The sequence below is a fragment of the Acinonyx jubatus genome, chromosome B1 (assembly GCF_027475565.1).
Source record: "Acinonyx jubatus isolate Ajub_Pintada_27869175 chromosome B1, VMU_Ajub_asm_v1.0, whole genome shotgun sequence".
Classification (NCBI taxonomy): domain Eukaryota; kingdom Metazoa; phylum Chordata; class Mammalia; order Carnivora; family Felidae; genus Acinonyx; species Acinonyx jubatus.
This window is the reverse complement of record NC_069382.1, coordinates 153,660,768-153,677,802: the sequence shown is the minus strand read 5'-3', so window position 1 is coordinate 153,677,802 and position 17,035 is coordinate 153,660,768. Positions and strand designations below refer to the sequence as shown.

At 36.1% G+C, this 17,035-nt stretch overlaps 1 non-coding gene and 1 pseudogene across 1 annotated transcript; both read right to left on the bottom strand.

The window, feature by feature from the left end:
- Positions 1-494: 494 nt before the first annotated feature.
- LOC106971652 (rho GDP-dissociation inhibitor 1-like) lies at positions 495-1,513 on the bottom strand (annotated as a pseudogene).
- A 10,024-nt stretch (positions 1,514-11,537) lies between these two features.
- LOC113601016 (U5 spliceosomal RNA) lies at positions 11,538-11,653 on the bottom strand. The gene has a single exon (XR_003422145.1). It is a non-coding gene; the product is annotated as a U5 spliceosomal RNA (small nuclear RNA).
- Between the last annotated feature and the right edge of the window lie 5,382 nt (positions 11,654-17,035).

Genomic DNA, 17,035 nt, shown 5'->3' with positions numbered 1-17,035 from the left:
ACGTACCTGGGCCACGGGGATTACATATGGGGCAGGGATCCAGAGAGAGACCATGTGCTCATGCAGACATGGGGGGGGTGGAAAGGAGGGGTTAAAGGTTAGTGATGGCCCCACACCACACGTTCCACACATGAAGACATCACAGTTAGGCGGTTACTGGCAGCGATGGACTAACTGACCAGAGACAGGTGGCTGGTCCCCAAGAGGCCTGGAATCATGCATCCTTCCCCACCCCCACCCCAGGAAAAGAGAAGAAACAAGATTCAAGGCAACTGCAAAGGCGCACAGAGGGCTGAGCACCCCATCAGATTTCCTTGGAAAAGCCAGAGCCTCAGGACGGGTGGTGGATCCTGATGGGGTACAGTAGGGGAGGTTGGAGGCATGAGCTAGAGTCTCCCTCTTCCCCTCTACCCAGTAAAGGCAGAAGCAGCAAGGCCAGACCACCAAGGAAGCTGGAGCCTGCAGGCAGGGCTGGGAGGGATGGCTAGAGCTGGCCAGGGGCAGACCCATCAGCACTTTGGTGAGGGTGTGGGATGGGTAGTGGTGGTGGGAGAGGTGGGGTACATCAGACAGGTCCATCCTTCTGTTGAAGGCCTGCCTGCCACCCGGCCCAGGGGCCAGGGCTCAGTCCTTCTATTCCTTTTTGATGGTAAGATTCCACTCCCAGGACAGGTGGTCAGTCTTGTCATTGTCTGTGAAGCAGGACTTGATGTTGTAGATGCCATGAGCCAGCCTACCCTTGGGCATCCTCTCCAAGGGGGACTGGAACTTGTACTCCTCTGCCTAGGCCTGTAGTTCCCCACCAGGTATTGGTCTTGTCAATCTTGATGCCTTCTCTCTACATGTGCTGGATGTACTTCATGCTGGACATAATCTCCCGGTTGACTGGGAAAGAGATTTTTATCTGGCATTCCATGCCCTACTTCCACACAGAGGACTGCTTCTTGAAAGTTCTCCAGGTCCAGGTCCAGGGGGCCTAGGGCCAGGCTACACACCAGGGTCAGGCAGGTCACAACAACCTTGGGGATGGCAGGGTCAGCAGACAGAGCTACACAGCCCCACAGTGCCTCCTTGTTCTTGCACAGATTCTCATCATCTTGTCCTGCTCCTGGATCTCCTGGATGCTCTTCTGGGCCGCTGGCTTATAGGTGACCCAGTGCGCATCCTTCTCATTCTCGGCTACAGTTTGCACTAGCTGCTCAGCTGTGGGCTCCTGCTCCACCATGCTCACCTCTAGCTGAGTCTGGGACACTGGAATCTCCACTGACCACTATTGTGCTCTCTTCCTCTGGGGATAGCAAGTAAGTTCTTAACTGAACATATAATTGTCTTAATTATTGTGTTAGTCCAGTTTTTGTCTAGTATGCTGTATGTCTTAGTCTGCTAAGGCTGCCATAACAAAATACCATAGGCTGGGTGTCTTAACAACAGAAATGTATTTTCTGGAAGTTCTGAAAGCTGGAAGTCTACCATCAGGTGTCAGTGTGGTGCATTTTTACCCCCCAAATGCCATGTATCAATAGATACTACTTGGAAAACACATAAAGTAGTTATTCTTGGTCAAGATTTAGGTAGGCAGCATACTACCCCTTAAGGTTTCTCTGCCCTCTTCAGGAAAATTCCACATAATTCATTTTAATGACCTCTTCACATGTATTCCAAGAAGAGGAAGTTGCTACTGACACTTTTTTAGCTAAAGTAAATGAGGTATAACAAAGACTGTTGTGCCTTAACTTAAGTCAGCTTCTCCACAAGAATGTGTATTTGTATTGTTATTAACTTAATCTTTGGAAACTCATTTTCCTTATTTGGTGTTTCCTTTTAACTAAGAAGTCTAAAACAAACAAAAATCTTGTGTATTATCCTGATATAGTTGAGTAAACAATTATGTGTAGTTGTTCTTATATGGATAGTAATATGATTGTGACATGTGCAAATTGTCTTCTTATAATTTTCAGGTAAGCGTAAGGAAAAATTTGTATGATAAATATTAAAGTGGACATTTTATTAAAAAAAAAAAGAATGTGGTTGCATCAGAGAGGAATCGCTTAAGGCACGTAGGGACAATAAATTTCTTAACAACAGAGAAAAGCTGCCTTGTTTTTCACCCCAGGAAAATAGTATTTGAAGCTATTGCCTTTAAGTAACACAATATTTAGAACTGATTCATGTTGACTTTTTTTTAATGTTGATTTTTTAAATGGCATAGCATTTTTCCAAAAATAAAGGAATTGTCATTTTGATGTCTAAAAAATTCTCATCTAATTTTAGAGCAACATATTCCACAATAAATATTGTTTAGATTTAAATTCTTTAAGAGATTTCAAATAGTAAGAGAAGTAAATAAAAAAATCCCTGGGAATACAGGACCACACGTTCGTATCAAACCAGTCGTATTTAAGTTTTGTAGTTGGGAGGACAAAGAAAGAAAAATATCTATGCTTAACAAGTGAGAATTCACATTGCTAATGTACACCAGATATAAAGAGAAGAAACAACTTTATCATATCCCATGATTTGAGAGATCTCTAAATATTTCCTCATAGATTTTATCTTTTGTAATATTCTATTTCAATGCCTCTTTTATAACCCCAAATAATCACTATAAACTCTGAAATCCATTAAAAAATTCCTGCTGAATATGTATGTGTATGCATAATTATTCTTTCTAAATTGTTAATGCCTTTCTCTTGTGTCTCTGCCTTATTTATCTATATGTAAATATGCATGTGAATACTTAAATTATTGATTTTAATGGTAGTCAATTCAACAGTACTAAATATAAAGATGTTACTTTTATTTCACATAATTTTTATAAATAAGTTTTCACTGATATAATATAGAAACATATTACTAAGTCTATTACCCACAGCCACCTATCATTATGTATCTGGGAATTTCTAAGATTAAGAATTAAAAAAAAAGAAAAAGTATTTCTTTGGCTATATGTGTACATGCATGTGTATGTTTGTCTACTTTTACTATAATGAAGAAAATTAAAGGAATAACTCTCATATAATTCAGCTGTCCCACTTCTAGATATATATCTGATGGAATCTGATGGAAGTGAAATCACTCTCAAAGAATATTTGCACTCCCATGTCTATTGCAGCATTTTTCACAATAGCTATAGAAATGGAAACAACCTGTTTATCAAAGTACGAATGGATGAAAAAATGCACGCGTGTGTGTGTGTGTGTGTGTGTGTGTGTGTGTGTAATATTATTCAGCCACGAGGAAGAAGAAAATTCTGCCATTTGTGAAAACATAGAACGATCTTGAGGACATATGCTAAGGGGGATAAATCAGACAAAGACAGATACTTCATGGTTTCAGTTAAGTGCAGAATCTAAAAAAGCCAAACTTGTAAAAAACAGAGCAAAATGGCTACCAGGAGCTTGGGGGTGGAAGAATAGGAGAGATGTTGTTTCAGGGTACAAACTTGCAACTAGTAGACGAATCCTGGAGATCTAAGGTCCAGTACAGTGAATACAGACAATAGTATTGTATTCTAGTAATCAAACCTGCTAAGAGATTAGTTCCGAATTATTCCCACTAAAAAAAAAGAAATGATAATTGTGTGCCATGATAGAGTGCTAATGCTGCAACTACATTTGTATTACAATATGTAAAGAAATCAAATCAAATGTTACACAAGTTTTATGTCAGATATATTTCAGTAAAAGAAAACAATTGCTTTTATTCTAAAATGTGAAGGTAACAGGAAATTAATTTTCTAATTTGGAATATCTCCAGATAGTGTTTATGGCTTTGAATTATTGACATTTATTTATATATATTTATATATGCTTATATTTATATATGTATACCACAGCGTATTGTTTAATATAGGTCAAACCCTACTTTCAAAAAATCAATACTTTACATTTGACTTTCATAAAACTTTCTGGATCATGTGTATTATACAAACTATAAAAACTTTCATTATTCTGGCTGTCACTAGTGTAGTTTCTACCACATGATCAATTCAGTTTCTTTTATGTTATTTGTATGCTTACTGTTACCAAAGAGCTGTTAAGTAGAAATACGTTCTTTTACACATTATATATTGAATAATGAATAATGCATAAAGGCATATATTGAATAATGTTAGTAAACACCTACAAGATAAGTTACAAAATGATACTCTGTTAGTAATCCCGAATTGCAGACAGAAGGAAAAGAACTAATTGTGTGTAGCATGGCATGTACCAACACAAAATAAAAATCCAGGAAAAACGTTTATTTTCTATTAGGGTGTAATGTGTATTGGTTATTGGTTTACAAAGAAATCTCACCACTAAAATAAAGCCATATTTTTTTAAAGTTTCCTGGATATTGAGGAATGGTAGCTAACACTTAAGAGAGAGTATCACTATCTACTCAGTGTAAAATAGTTATTGCCTTCAAGGCTTCAAAGAATTAATACCATCCTTAAGTTCAAGAGCAGAGTTTTAGCATCATCAACTTTATGAAAGTATAGTCTGACAATGAATGATTTGTCTTGTTCTTTGCTATTTATTTTGTTACTGACCTGTGAAGCCAACATATTTTCTTCTGAATTATCGAAATAGAGTATATCTGTGTTTATAGTGAATGAGCAATCAATAATATTTTTTTTAACTGGCACAATATTCTAAAACATTTTCACATCTTATCTTTTTTCTGAATGCATACAGCAATTGAATCTTTACTGAAATTAGAAACAGATGAAATCATCATAAAAAAACGAATAAAATATTAGAACAGTTCTCACTTTGTTCCCAAATTCCAATACAGAGTTCTACCTCGACAGGCTAGCATGCAGTCTCACACTTTACACACCCATACTTTGTGGCAGTGGTTTGCAAATTGTGTCCTGGCCGTTGCAAAGAGCCAGCTCCCTCTGAGTGCCTCCTGGGAGAAAGGTTGTAAGGGAAGAGCCAGGAATATGACATTGGATCATGCCATCTCTTTTTTGTGAGTAGCTCTGCTTTCAACTGTGTTAAATATTAGACTTCTGAGTAAATTTTCTTTAAATAAAATGTTCTCTGATTAAAACATTTTAATGGAGTTGGAAAAATAATGCCACTAGAGTATCCAATGAGCTTTAAAGTTTTTGTTGTTGTTGTTTATTTATTTTGAGAGACAGAGAGAGAGAGAGAGAGAGGAGCAAAGAGGGAGGGAGGGAGGGAGGGAGGGAGGGAGGGAGAGAGAGAGAGAGAGAGAGAGAGAGAGAGAGAGAGAGAATCCCAAGCATGCTCTATGCTGCCAGTATAAAGCCCAACACAGGGCTTAATCTCATGAATCACGAGATTATGATCTGAGCCAAAATCAAGAGTCAAATGCTTACCTGACTAAACAACCCAGGCACCCCCGCTTTTACTTTTAACTTTAAAAGGTGACTTTTCACCTTATAGTATAATTACTTTATAGGTTCAAGAATTCTCTTAAAATCATGGGGAATACAATATGTAGGGTGTTGGGAAATACGATTTAGGCATACAGATGCATGGTGTCACACACACACACACACACACACACACACACACACCAGCTGAGAAAAGAAGTTAAGTCCACTCGTGGAAGCACGTATGAATCTTCCCTGAGAAGGTCGAGGAGTCTTTAGTACTAACCTGTTACCATTTCTGTTACATCCCTCAAAGTGATATCTGTTACTATTTCCTTTATGTAAATGATTACATAATACAAACTGACTTTTTGTCTCCGTAATTCAACTCCAAACATCTGCTGTTTTCTATTTTTTTTTTTAATTTTCTAACATTTTATTCTTAGTATTAAATATCTGGGTAGTTCTCCTGAATGCTCATTTACTCTATTTGATATGTTTCTATATGAACGAATAATTTGTGGCATGGAGAAACCAGAAAAAAAAAAGGAAAATAAAACTGATGTCACCATTAAGTACTTGGGTAAACTGTGTATTTTTTACTTCAGCAAGTCCGTCAATTGCAAGACACATCATTAATTCACGTGTCCCTAAGAAACAAAAACATTACCAATTAAACTACGGCATGCTACCTATGCTAGAACTGATGCTAATTTTAGAGATATCGTAATGTTAAATGTATGTACCTAGAACAAATGTAGAAACCAGTCATTTAATTTCTACAAAAATATCATATGGAATGAATTTTTAGTTCCATTCCTCAAATGGGGAAAATTAGTACAGAACTCTAAGGAACAACCATAAGAGGACACAACTCACATATAGCACAGAGTTCAGAATCAAATTTGTCTAGCTTTATGGACCATCTTCTCCCTACAGATTTCCACTTCTTATGAATTAATTGTAACTTGTAATGTAATATAATGATGATGTCCTATTACTGTTTCACTTCTAGAATTGGCTCTCATGACTCTTATTTAATAGCCTGTTTGCCATAATAGATGGAGACCCTGGTGTAACCAAATAATAGATTTTAACGTATCCTTAACTCATGATTACTAAGAAAAAGATGCTGATTCTCTACTCCTAAATCTCAATACATGTTTTTGGAATGTTCCACCTCATGATATTTATGGCAAATATAGTACTTTGTACTCAATAGCCTTACAATGTTTTGATCATTTGGATAAACTGTCAAAGCACCTGTGGGATTGAGCAAAGTTGTTTTAACCAATAAACCACATAATCCAGTGTAATATGACTTTGGCTATAGCTATCCATGTAATGAGCTTCAGGGAATTGATGAATCAGTGAATTAGTCTTTAAGTCATTAAAGCCTCATAAATACTTAGTATCTTATACACTTAAACAGGTAATAATATTAATATATGCAAGCATTTATTGAATGCATATTCTAAACCAAGAACTTATTTAAGTGACTTTTTGTCACTATTTCATTTACATCTCACAAAAACATGAGGAAATCATTGTTACTATGCCCCCATTTTTTAGATGAGAATCTAAGGGGTCAACAAATAATTAATTTACACAGTTAAAACTGGAACACAGAAAATATAGCAGTTTCACATTTGAAGACTTTAACCTACCTACGTATATGTCTTTCTAAAGAGGAAGGAGAAATGGGCTGGAATTCTAGAAACCTGCACTGAATTTCAGGTAACAAACTGAATTCTGGAGCTTAATCAAATCACTTTTCCTGACTCAGAGTGACCTTTTCGAAAGATATGCCTTTCTCTGATTATTCCAGCTTCACTATACCTTAAAATGGGCTTTCCTTTGCCTGTATGTCGTCCTCCCTGACCAATCCAAACTTGTTGGTCTGAATTTTCCTACTGACTCTGCATGAACATGCTTCTTTAGTTCCAAGGTCTCAAATCCTAATCTTCATGGAGAGTGTGGTGTTCTTACTGTTATGGTCCCACAGCACCCTGTACATACAGCATTTAGTGCATTGTTAATTCAAGATATTCCCCCAAAGTCTCTGAACTTCTTTAAATGTTATCTCATTCCCAATACATAAACAGAGAGCATAGCCTCACATACACAAAGCATTTAGTAAATGAATGCTAAATGGAAGAAAGAAGAAATGGACATCAATTTCCTCATTTATATAATAAAGAATTTGGTTTAGTTGAATGTAAGATTCTTCCTAGCCCTAAAGCTAATCACTTCTGCCTCTACTGATATATTAAAGCATTTAATCAATACTTACTATTGATTTTCTTAACCTCAATCTCCATTACACACTTTTGTTGCTTTCTTACTTGCCCAAACTGGCAGAGATTATGACTGTACCAAAAGATGTACTGCTTTTCATTTATCAGATTCTCTTGCAAAAAAATTGGGCCCTGTGACTAACACCTCACCAAGAAAACTTTGGAGAAAGGATTATATTACTTTCAGGCCTGGCCCTTAAAACATCCTGAAGGGCCTAGCAGATCTCTTTGGTTCTCCAGTCACCCTGAAGTAGGGAATCACTAAGAGTAAGGCTTGGAGACCCTAAGGAGTAATGGAGTAACAAAATGAAAAACCACTGGCTTTCTAAATCACTGCTTATGTAGGAATGACCCAGGAAAGCCACATGACTTGTGTCAGGCTGTGTAATTAGCATCTCTTCCTTCTTTTTTTTCCCTTTATTTATGTTTGTTTTAGTCTAAAAAGAAGAAAGTATGTAGAATTGATTCATGGTATCTTCATCTGAATTTTTCCCATAAGACTTTCTGAGTTACAAATCTGTAGAGTCTTAGACATAGCAGAGCCATTGTTAATGGAAGAGTAGAAACAGGAGTTTCAGACTGATAATAGATCCTTCAATAATCAACTAAGGCCCAACATATATACCAGGCACTTGGTAGACATGACAACTGAGCAAAAATTAGCATTTAGGGTCTTTATGTCTCAATGGGTGGTAAATAAATGTATATCTACACACACTCCTTTTCTTTCCCTGCAGTTTCAGTTTTGCTTTGTTTTGAATGGATGATATAACGCTGAGAAGAGAATATGTAGTACATGAGGAGACCACACTTATAATTTATTATCTCTAAGAGAAAATATCCTACAAAGCTTGGCATATTTTATTTTACAGCTTAAGATTTAACTTCCTAAACTCTAATAAGAAATCCCTCCAGGAGAGAGAAAAAAAATGTATGGTTCATTATTATAAGGTGAAGCATATTTTAAATCATTTGCTAAAATATTTAATGTTGACTCCTAAATATCTAAAATATTTCATTGAACTGGCTTTACAAGAATGTTCCTTTCAATGTTTCCTTTCAGATAGGATTATAACAAAAGAAGAAAGTTGTGCCATACTTATTTAATTCTTTAGTAATCTCAATAAGTAATATTATTAACATCTAATTTCTGATCTCAAATTTATTTATTCCCTTATCTTCTTCCTGATATTTCACAGGCCTCTTGATTTGTCTGTTACAGTGTATAGAGTCAGAAAATAAGGAAGAAAGAACCAGAGAGAAAGGGAGAGAGAGAAAGGAAGGGAGGAAAGAAGGAAGGATGGAGGAAGGTAGACATGTGTCTTGTGTACAGGAAAGGTTTGGAAAGCCATTTTTCCATTCAGAAAAAGCAAATGAGAGAGGAAAACCCACAGGTTTAATACAGTGGTTAAATTTGAAAACATGCAAAATATTGGGAGAAATTAAAAATGACAGAAAGCTGGACATATTCCATCATGGGACATTTTGCCTTGGTCATAGAGATCACTGTGGGACATTTTGCCTTGGGACATCATGGGACATTTTGCCTTGGTCATAGAGATCACTGTCTGAACACGAACTGAATCAGTTACACATTTAAAACATTAAATTCAGCAAAGGAATAATAAGTGAAACAAAGCTCAAAAAGAAAAAAATAAATATTACCTAAGTAAGAATGAAAAAACCTAAGTAATATTACCCTAAGTAAGAATGAAAAAACCTGAAAGCAATACTATTGTACTTTGTGTTTATTCCTTTTGTTTAAAAAATTGCAACCACTGATCATGCTGTCCAATCTTTGGAAGCTAGGAAAAATTAGATTAATAAACCTTGAAAACAATTATTGGTAGTGTAAATGGCCTGTCCCCAAAAAGCCATTTAAGTAACTTCCCTAATTATTAAGATCTTATTTATTTTAAGATTGTTTATTTATTTTGAGAGAGAGAGAGTGAGCATGAGAGGGGAAGGGGCAGAGAGAGAGAGAGAGAGACTCAAGCAGGTTCAGTGCTGTCAGCTCAGAGCCCATCAGGGGGCTTGATGCCATGAACCATGAGATCATGACCCTAGCGAAATCAATAGTTGGACGCATAACTGACTGACCCACCCAGTAGCCCCAAGATCTTCTAATGAATAGTAGACACAAATGTCTGTGCTCAAATAAGAAACCCACCCCCAATTTTTTCCAAATCATTTAGTGGCATTTAGTTATACTTTTTTAAAATATGATTGTGAGTGCACACAACTCTGCTAATTAGTGCCCATATTTGGACTGAAGCATAGTTCTGAAGCTCAATCTCAGCACCGTCACTGCTCTTCTCACTCTACTGCTCTGACCCTTGGGATGTATACCTTTCCCTGAAGGAGAAGCATTTTGAGTTGCCTAACATCTAAAAAACACTTTAAAAAAAAATCCCGTTACGGGCTAAATTGTGTCTCCTCAAAGCTCACATGTTGAATTAAGGCCTAACATCTAGTACCTCAGAATGTTAACTATGTTCGGAGATAAGGTCTTTAAAGACATGATTAAAATAAAATGACATTATGTTTTGCTTTGTTTTGCAGTGGGCCTTAATCCAGTATGACTGGTATCTATATAAGAAGAAGCAATCTGGGCACGCACACAGAGACACTAGACATGCGCACACAGGGATGCCCGTGTCAAGCCACAGCATGAAGGTGGCCATTTGCAAGCCAAGAAGGGAAGCCCCAGAAGAAACCAACTCTGCCGGTCCCTTGATCTTGGACCTCCAGGCTTCAGAACTGTGAAAAATGAAATCTTTGTTTTTTAAGTCCCCCTAGCTGTGGTGTTTTTTTTATGGAAGCCTGAGCAGGCTAATACAGATCCTAAGATTTCTGTCCTAATAGTTACTAAATGTTGTGGGGAAATGTACACAATTTTATCTCATTTGCCTGGAAGGACTGATGTGAACATTTCTGAAATCCTGATTATTAAAAACTTAGGGAACCTTTATGAGATAACGATTATTTAAAAATTAGAGGTTAATATTAGAATATTAATAGCTATAAACACATATTTTCTAAGTGTTCACATTTTAATTGATCCATTATATAGTTTTCAAATTAAGAGAGTACAGCAGATTAGAACACTGTTTAAATATACCATTGTTCTTCTCACCTTTATAGAAGTGCGCTTCCTTGCCCTGTTATGTTGGTTTGGCCACATGGCTGGCATTAGCCAGGGGATACTAACAAATGTAATTCAAATTAATGTTCAAACTATGTTTGTGCAGTGGGGCCCTTGTGACTCTGTCCTGGCCCTGGGAAAACTTTCCCCTTCAACTTGGGGCTCAAAATGTCCTCCCACAGAGCAGACCTGAGGCTAACACAGAGGGAGGAGCCAAGGCCAGTTGCCCCCCAGGTTAAGCAAGGCCCCCAGGTAAGTCTAGCCAAGATGACCTGATGCACAGGTGGACTGCAGATGTATGAAAGAGAACAAAAGACAGCTATTTTAAGTCACTCAGTTTGGAGGTGTTCTGCCATGTAGCTATTGAGCCATAATTGACTGATGCATAAAGCATGATTGCAATCAATAAAATAAAGCAAGTTGATTACAATGTAGGCAGAACTTTTCAAAAATTTTCAATAGAGTATTTAGGAAATCAGTATTCTTGTTGAAAATTGAAAATATTATTGTTTATTTTCAATACCAGAAATAGAAGCAAATGCTGACATTCTACCATTTCTTGAGCACTTATTATGTTCTAGGCACAGTGATGACCTCTGATTATTTTATTTCATCTCAGTAATGACCCCAAGGTTAAGTATAATGATTACCATATTTTACAGATATTTAGTGATTTTCACAGTATCATACAGCTAATAGGTTGTGGAGTTGGAATTTGAATCCAGACAATCAGCTTCTAATGCCTGGGCTATTTATTTATTTATTTGGCCCTAGTAAAACGAAGCCTCAAACAATTGATTTAAGACATAGAATTGTTCCTCTCAATGGAAATTTTTAGTAAAAGGTTAAAGATGTAATCAATTTGAAGAGAAACCAGAATATATTGAGCTCTTAATTTTTATAGCATATCCAGATACCACAAATTCTCTATTATTTCATGATTATTTTATAAACTTAATTGCAACTATAATAAATAGTATTTTGTATACAAATATGTCTTCTCCAGGGGTGTCTGGATGGCTCAGTTGGTTGAGCTTCTGACTCTTGATTTTAGGTCAGGTCAGGCTCCCAGGGTCATGAGATCAAGCCCCAGTGGGCTCAGCATGGATCCTGCTTGATATTCTCTCTCTCTTTTTGCCCCTCTTCCCCATTCATGTTCTCTCACTTTCTAATACAACAACAAAGATGTCTTCTGCACACTATATATACTAAAGATTATGCTTTCATTATATACCCTACCATATATGAAGAATCTTACCTATTTAAAAACCTCTTTTGTTCTATGCCTAAGTCTGTTATACATAAATATCCATATTAATTTATGTCTAAATAAGTTGTGTGTGTGTGTGTGTGTGTGTGTGTGTGTGTGTGGATGGATGGATAGATAGATAGATAGATAGATAGATAGATTGATAGATAGATGTGGATTCTTAGTTTCTTATCATTAAACACAGCTTCTTTCACTTTGACATAATAGGAAACAGAACTGATGGGGAATTGCCAGGCTAAACAGCTACACTAAAGCCAATTGACCTAGCCAGAGCTTTATTTTAATGATAATATCAAGCTGATGGGAATTGAGTAAAAATATCACTTCTCTGTAACCTTCTCCATAACTCGTAGGTGACCTATTCAAGAGTTATTATGGGACAAGAAAGATGAAAGGCATGCATGTTAATGGAAATTATCAGAACACTGAAGTTACTTTTGGAAAAAAATGGGTGATTAAAGAACTTTTATAACATTTGAGAATGTCTTTGTAACTAGGTCGAAGAGAATCCAGAATCCTCTCAGGTCATTAGAAAGCATGGGGAAGCTCTAAAATATAACGGTCCTTTTGGATTAGTCCTCTATAAATTCTCCCCACTGCCCATTCTTATCCCTTGCCACCTCCAAATGTCCAGGTCCCCGTAAAGAAAATACAGTTTCTAGTGAATTGGTAGAGTGTACCCCAGCATACACAGAGATCTTAAAATATGAACATGAGGAAGAAGTTCTCATACAGAATGTTAACAAAACGTTAGCCAATTACAAGGCATGCCTGAAATTAAAGTTGATGCTAAAAGCAGCCAAATCAAATTAGTTTATCCTAACAGACCAGACTTGTACATTCAAAGTGAAAGAACTTCGTTTATTTTTATTGATCAGTAGTGTTCACCAGAATCTGAAATCAAATATCGGCTTGGCCTGAATATAAAGGCACTAGCTAGTGAATGATTTGAATGTTTCTCATTTCTCTCTATCATTTAACTTGCATTATACACATTCATGTTCTTATCCATGATATTGCTCGAAAGGATATTAATTTTTTCACAGTCGTATTTTTCCAGCCCTGCAACATTATGGCCTCTCAGCAGCTATTGATTTACAGAAATATTTGGATAAACTAGATGGTTTTACGCTGTTTCCATACTTCCTTACAAAACATGGTCTAGCATCTCTTTGAATTAAATCATTTTAGCCATGGTTCTTTGAGTTCTAGTTAGAGACATTCCATACAAATACTAAGCCTCGTCATTTACTTTAATATTGGTCAGCTGGCTGTTTTCCCAGATCATTTAGAATTCTTATAGTATTAAATTTAAAAGACTATTGATTTTAAACTTCTATAGATCAGGTGACTTTTCAACTCTGTGATTCTAAAACAGTGTCAATACATATAGTATATTACTAAGGAACTTCTAAGGCTAAAAATAATATGCAACGTTAAATAGGATTAATTTATATGAAATTTGGTAAGGTTTTTTATTTGATTATAATGGAGTAAATATCAAGTTCATTATATGTTATTTTAATTGTGTAGTTATTATCACATTGTTAAACGATCTACCCTTTTACTTTCTCATTTTACTCCCTTGAAATAATTATATATTAAACTACACTATGGCATTTTGGATTATGTAAAAGAAAAAAGAAACAACATTCATCCTTACCCCATATGTAAAGGAACTAAGGGCCTACTCAGGTACTTGGAATCTCTCCAAAACATACAGCTCTTTGTTAGAGTCAAAATAGTTAAAACATATGTAAAAGGTGCACTATCTGCTGATCATTGAACAGTCCCTTACTCTGGCAGAAACTGCCTCTGTGGATCTTGAGTCAACAGCTATAGGTGTGTGTCACAGAGTTCAAGAGGCCATTCTTCCCTTGTTTTCAGGTAAACTCTAGCACATTCATGCATATTCATAGGCTGTAATGCACTTCTCATTCACTTACCATTTTTGGTCTCTGAGACTTTTCTTTTAATATATAAAAGGAACAGCATGACCCTGTCTTAAAAATTGAAATATTCACTGATCTATGGTTATTCCTGTAATATCACAAGTGTTGGTGAATAATTCAAATTAAATAGTTTCCTATATATTCCATTTTAAAAGGGACTTCATTTACTTTCTTTCAATGGTTTCCTCCTGTGCTGTTCTCACCCTGCATTATTCATATGCAACCTCACAAATTGCTATGAGTTCGAGCAGTGCTGATATAAATCATAAGGCTATTTTCTCTGGAGGACTTCAGCCTTAAGCTCTACAACTTGTTTAAAAATGAAAACTGCGTTCAATTAAGGTGATTTGTTTGCTTCAAAAAATTAACTATCTTATATTGCCATTTGCAAGAGAGAAGACTGAAGTTACATTTCTGGGTTTGAATAATTTTAGAAGTAATTTACTTTCTCTCTCTTGCTGTATCCTTGTATCTAGTTTATCCTGTCCATTTATTTGTGTCTAGGTCATATTCTTCAGGATATAAATATAGCTATCAAAGATTCCTTTCCCAACTGTTTTGCATTTTGACTTTTGACTAGTTGCTCTGTAAACAGACTAAAATAATGTGTTCTTCTCTGCTGTCAGGTCCTTCACTGAAGGAGAGGAACAGAGAGAGAGAGGAAACAAATGGAAATGCAAGGAAACTGAGAAATTAGATTCAGGGTGGAGTACTGCTATCAAAGTAGTATTTTAAGAGTGACATCACTAAAAATGGTGGAGAAGGGAATCTCATCCATCTCTCCCCAATGCAACTAATAAGATGAAAGGCAACATGTGGAGTGGGAGATAATACTTGCAAATCATGTATCTAATAAGATGTTAATATCCAAGTATGTAAGGAACTCCTACAACCAAATAGCAAACAAACCACTATGATTACAAAATGGGTAGAGGAACTGGATATACGTTTTTTCCAAAAAAGACATACAAATGGCCAACAGATGCATGAAAAAGTATTCAACATTACTTAATCATCAGGGGAATGTAAGCCAAAAACACAATGAGGTATCATCTCACACCTGTTAGAATGGTTCTCATCCAAAAGACAAAAGATAACAAGTGCTCGCAAAGATGTGGAGAGAAGGCAACACTTGAGCACCCTTGGTGGGGATGTAAATTGGTGTAGCCACCATGGAAATCAGAATTCACATTCCTCAAAAATTTAAAAATCAGTAGCTGCACTTGTCATGCAAATTGGTAGAACTAGAAAAAGCAATTTGGACCTTATTCTCAAAGAAATGTGTTTATGAGTCTCCATTCATCTGGCACCTTACTCAATGACCAGTACAAAACATTTGTTTCACCTGACTTGAAGTACTTCCAGGACAGGGATGACTTCCCCAGTGGCTTTTGCCAGAAGCATTTAATGAAACACATATTGGTTACAGCAGACTGGGGCAAAGAATAACACTTGGAATAAGCTTAGATTACACTTGAGACTCAATCTTAACTAACGGGTCAAAGGAGAAATCACAAGGGAGATAAGAAAATTCATTAAGACCAATAAAAACAAAAATACAGCACACAAAATTTTGGGATACAGTGAAAGCAGTGTTCATTTGGGGATGTAAAGCTATAAACATTTATACTGGAAAAAAAATAGAAAAGGATTTCAAATCAATAGCCTAACTGTACAGTTTAGGAACTATAAAGAGAAAGACAAGGTAAATCCAAAGCTAGCAAAAGAATGAAGTCTGACCCCTACCTCATATCACATACCAAAATTATTTTAAAATGGATCCAAGACATAACTATGAGAGCTAAAACTATACAATCTTTAGAAGAAAATACACAAGTATACCTTCATGAAATAGAATTTAGTAAAGTGTTCTTATATGAGACCAAAATCACAAGCAGAAAAAGAGAAATAAAAACAAGACAATGAAATTATTATTGAAAACAAAACTGCTCTTCAAATGACACTAAAGACAGTGAAAAGACAACCCAATGAGTGGGAGAAAATGTTAGCAAATCATTAATCTAATAAAGGTCTAATATCCAAACCATATAAAGAAGTCTTACAACTCAATAACAAAAAAAATGTCCCATGTGGGCAAATGACTTGAGTAGACAATACCCCAAAGAAGATCTACAAATTGCCAATAAGCACATGAAAGATGTTCACAGCTTAGTCATTAAGGAAAAGCAAATCAAAACCTCAGTGAGATACCAATGTCAAGGATGGCTATAATTTTTTAAAGGAACATAAATACTGGTCAGGATGTGGAGAAACTGTAACTTTTCTACATTGCTTTTGAGTATGTAAAATAGTATAGCCATTATGGACAGCAGTTTGGCATTTATTTTCTTAAGTTAAACATAGAATTACCATATGACCCAATAATTCCACTCCTAAGTTTCCATTCAAGGAATTGAAAACAAATGTTAAAATAAATACTTATACACAAATGTTTATAACAGCACTATTTGCAATAGCCAAAAAGTGGAAACAACCCAAATATCATTGACAGATGAATGGGTGGAAAAAATGTTGTAAATCCATACGATGGAATATTCTTGAGCCGTATAATAGAAAGAAGTACAGATACATGCTGCAATGTCAATGAACTTTGAAAACATTAAAGTCAGTGAAAGACATCAGACCTAAAAGTTCACATATTGTATAGTTTCATTTATATTAAGTATTCTGAGTAGGTAAATTGATAGAGATAGAAAGCTGATTAGTGTTTGCTAACGGCTGGGAGGGGTGCAGGGGTAGGGGAAGGAAGGAGGAATAATAAGTCTGCTTAATTGGTATGGGGTTTCTTTGCGGGGTGAGAAAAATATCCTGGAACTATATAAAAGTGGTGGTTGCAAACATAGTGAATGCACGCAATGACTCTGAATCATGTACTTTAAAATGCTTAATGGTTGGTCAGTTGGTTAAGCGTCTGACTCTTGGTTTCTGCTCAAGTCGTGATCTCAAGGTTTCATGAGTTCCAGCCCCACGTTGGGCTCTGAGCTGACAGCATGGAGCCTGCTTGGGATTCTCTCATTCTCC